The sequence below is a fragment of the Prionailurus viverrinus genome, chromosome D2 (assembly GCF_022837055.1).
Source record: "Prionailurus viverrinus isolate Anna chromosome D2, UM_Priviv_1.0, whole genome shotgun sequence".
Classification (NCBI taxonomy): domain Eukaryota; kingdom Metazoa; phylum Chordata; class Mammalia; order Carnivora; family Felidae; genus Prionailurus; species Prionailurus viverrinus.
Genome location: NC_062571.1, coordinates 46,302,638 through 46,305,877, shown reverse-complemented (window position 1 = coordinate 46,305,877; position 3,240 = coordinate 46,302,638). Strand labels below are relative to the sequence as shown.

The following is a 3,240-nucleotide window of genomic DNA, read 5'->3' as shown; positions in this document are numbered from 1 at the left end:
AAGTGTTCATACCCTTTGATGGAACAGTTCCACTCTAGAAACTGATGCTAAAGAATTGACCCCAGGCTTAAAAATTAAAATACCCAGAGATGATCACTGCACTATTATTTACAACAGCCAAAGCTTGAAATGGACTAATTAAACAACAATCAGGATTGACCAAACTTGTACTATTTAGGGAATATTTGTAAAAAATATAACCTCACGATATGAAAATGTACAATGGTATAATCATGGCTGCACAAAAGGATGAAAACACAACCAGGAAAAGTCAAGGATGGAATGGTATAACAACGGTAGTTAACTCTGTATGATAGGAATGATGATTATGTATATTTTTCTTTTTGGTATGTTCCAAACTGCCTCCGATGAGTGGATATGTCTGATAATTATTTTGATGTCTTACAAAGTAACTTCAGGCTTAAAGCAAATCAGCAGACCTTCTATGCCTCTGTAAGTGGGCCGGTAACAGAGAAGCTTCTCGATGCAGGAGACTTCCATGTTGATGGGGCTTGATGGAACCTGGAGACTCATAATCCATAGAAAGTTGCCTGAGGACAAAGTTGCTAGCTAGTTCCATTGGTCAGGGTTTTGCCTTGCCATCCTGACAGGAGTCCCCACAGGGCCCCAGAGAAACCTGACTATTCTCCAGGGGTGATGCTCAGCCCCCATGTGGCTACAGGGGAGGCGACCGCTACCTTCCTGGATGCCTCTGGATACAGCCCGTGGATGGACATACCCAACAGTGGACTGACTGTGTGTTCCTAGTCTACCAAATCTCACCCCTGTCTCCTCATATTGGTGGTCACACAATAAAAGACTTCCTCACTCTTACCATTGGTCTGGCCCCAGGACAGAGAGACACAATTGCCACATGTGTCCCATTTGCCAGCCCCAGAGGCCATGACCATTGTGCCAGAGGAGTAGTCAGATGACTCATACGTGGCAGGACTTGGCGTGCCTCTTTGGTTTCTTCATCACCACTGTTATTTTCCTGTTATCCCCACCAAAGGAGGATGTTTTTGTCCTTCAGTTGCATGTGCTTCCGGACCCCGCAGAGTTGTGCAAAAATAATATTGTAGTCCCTCAAAGAGCATTTGTCTCCTAAGGGATTAAGAGCCATAAGCAAAGTGATTCGCTAGAAAATTTCTTACTGATCAACACGAAGACTCATGTCCAACTAGGACAGCTGGAGACTTTGACAGAGGGTGGGGGCCCTCAGGCCAGAGATCATTAGAGCTGCATACTTGAGGTGTCTTCATGCTGTGTCCTTGCTTCTCTTACACGTGGGGGAAACTGAGGCTTGGGGAGAAGGGGATTGGCTGACTCACATTCCTTATAGAACTAGGACAGGGTCTAAGATGTATTCTACCATTGGCAACCTGGTAATCAAAGGGCCACTGTTCTCATGAATGTAGTCAAGCAGGAAAATGACCCAAGGAACAGATATCTGGAACTTCATGTATCACTTGCGGATGGTGGAGTCGTTCTGGAAGCCCTGGGCCCTTCAGAACTCAAAGAACTCTTACTTTCTACCTGCAAGCTCTGTCCTCAGTTGCCAGCTAGTGGGCTACTTACTCCCTAACCACCCGCTACATAAAGACACATAAAGGAGAGACGTTCCTTATTTCTCTATCCTGCTCCGTGATGCTCAGACCCGTGAGTTCCCACATGGAAACTAGCCCACCTTCTACCTGAAGGCCTCAGAGTTCAGATGGTGGGTCAGGAATCTGCCTCTTCTGCAAAGGGCAGCAGCTGGGAGAGACATCCCTAGAGACAACCCCACCGGATTTTGCCCTGCTGTGGACACTCAGTGCAGTGGTCACAGTGCCATGACTAGGACATACAACAGACGTCTCCGTGACGGTGCTGGGTCCCTTATGGAAGGAAAATAGCACAGAGGGAGCACCCACCATATGCCTGGTGGTTTGTCAAGGGGCAGTGTCACCATCTCCTTTTTACTCATGGGGAAACTGAGGCTCAGAGAGAGTAGGGGACTTGGTCAAACTACCTAGTCAGCGTGTGGTAGGGCCAGGCCCAAACCCAGGAATGTTTATCTTCAATCCCACCCTCCCCCGCACCCCCGACGTGGTTGCCTCCAGGAGCTCATTTGACTCTCGTGCCATCACCCCCATGTTAGGGTGAAAACTGAGGGTCAGAGAAATGGTGAGGTGTCAATTTCAGCCGAACATGGTGGGTACATGTGGCATTCTGTCCACTTACTCTCCCAAATTCCATTAAAATGGCCAAAGGAAAAACAATTAAGGCCATAAATCTATCAAGGAAAAAAGAAAAAGAGGGATGGCGGCAGATTAGAGAGGTCAATAGAACTTCAGGGTAGTTAGAAAAGCAGAAGTTACACTTATGGTAAAGTGGGCAATAAGAAATCTGCTGATTTATCTCAATAAAACATGGGGAGGCTCTGGAACTCGAGGTCCTGGACCGGTGAACGGAATGAGAGGTGGGCTGAAAACAGACATGCTGTGGAAGCCCGGGATAGGGAAGGTTATATTGTTCCATCCTGTCCCCACCCCGCACAGCCAGGGGTGCTCCCTCAAAACAGGTGCAGCATCCTCTCTGGGGAAGCAGAGAGAAGCAGCTCTGAATTTAGGGACAGCAATTACCACCACAGACTCAGGGGAGGCGCCTGACCAAAAGGGGGGATAACTGGACTTCTAGAGGTGAACCTTCTAGTCCTCAGCTCCTTCCCTGTCCATTTGCTCGGCCACCCTGGCAGCCAGGCACGCCTGTGCCCAGAAATGGGAGCACTCCTCATTTGCCCATGGGACAGCGAACTGACGTCTTGGGTCCCCCGGTGGAACGGCCATGTCTCCACGTGACCATACCACTTGGAAGACCCTCACCAGACCACCTCCAATCCTCAGCCCCGTGCATACCTTGTACCCAGAGTTTCCAATCAGTTTTGGTGACTCGGTCTGGGTGTTAATTTTGTATTTTGCTTTGATGTTAGAAAGACAGATATGAGCACATCCAACTCCTCCATTCAGAGCCCACCACTGGTCCATGCAAGCTCCTGTCTGTGTCCGTCCATCTGTTTTCTCTGCAGCTGCGATCCACAGTCCCTTCCCCAATCCCACCCTCCCATAAGGAGTCATGCTTATATGTTTAATACAATTTCTAGGTGTCATCCAGTCGCAACAGGTCTCTCCTCCCCAGAAGCCCCCTGACCACCCTGCCGCTGTCACGCTCTCCCGGTGGCCCTGCTTCGGGTCTTCCTTA

General features: G+C 48.9%; 1 long non-coding RNA gene across 1 annotated transcript; it reads right to left on the bottom strand.

Annotated features, from left to right (window-relative positions):
* Positions 1-210: 210 nt before the first annotated feature.
* On the bottom strand, positions 211-1,743 carry LOC125148449 (uncharacterized). The gene is made up of 2 exons (XR_007145546.1): positions 1,688-1,743; positions 211-551 (listed from the first exon to the last, which is right to left on the bottom strand). It is a non-coding gene; the product is annotated as an uncharacterized LOC125148449 (long non-coding RNA).
* Between the last annotated feature and the right edge of the window lie 1,497 nt (positions 1,744-3,240).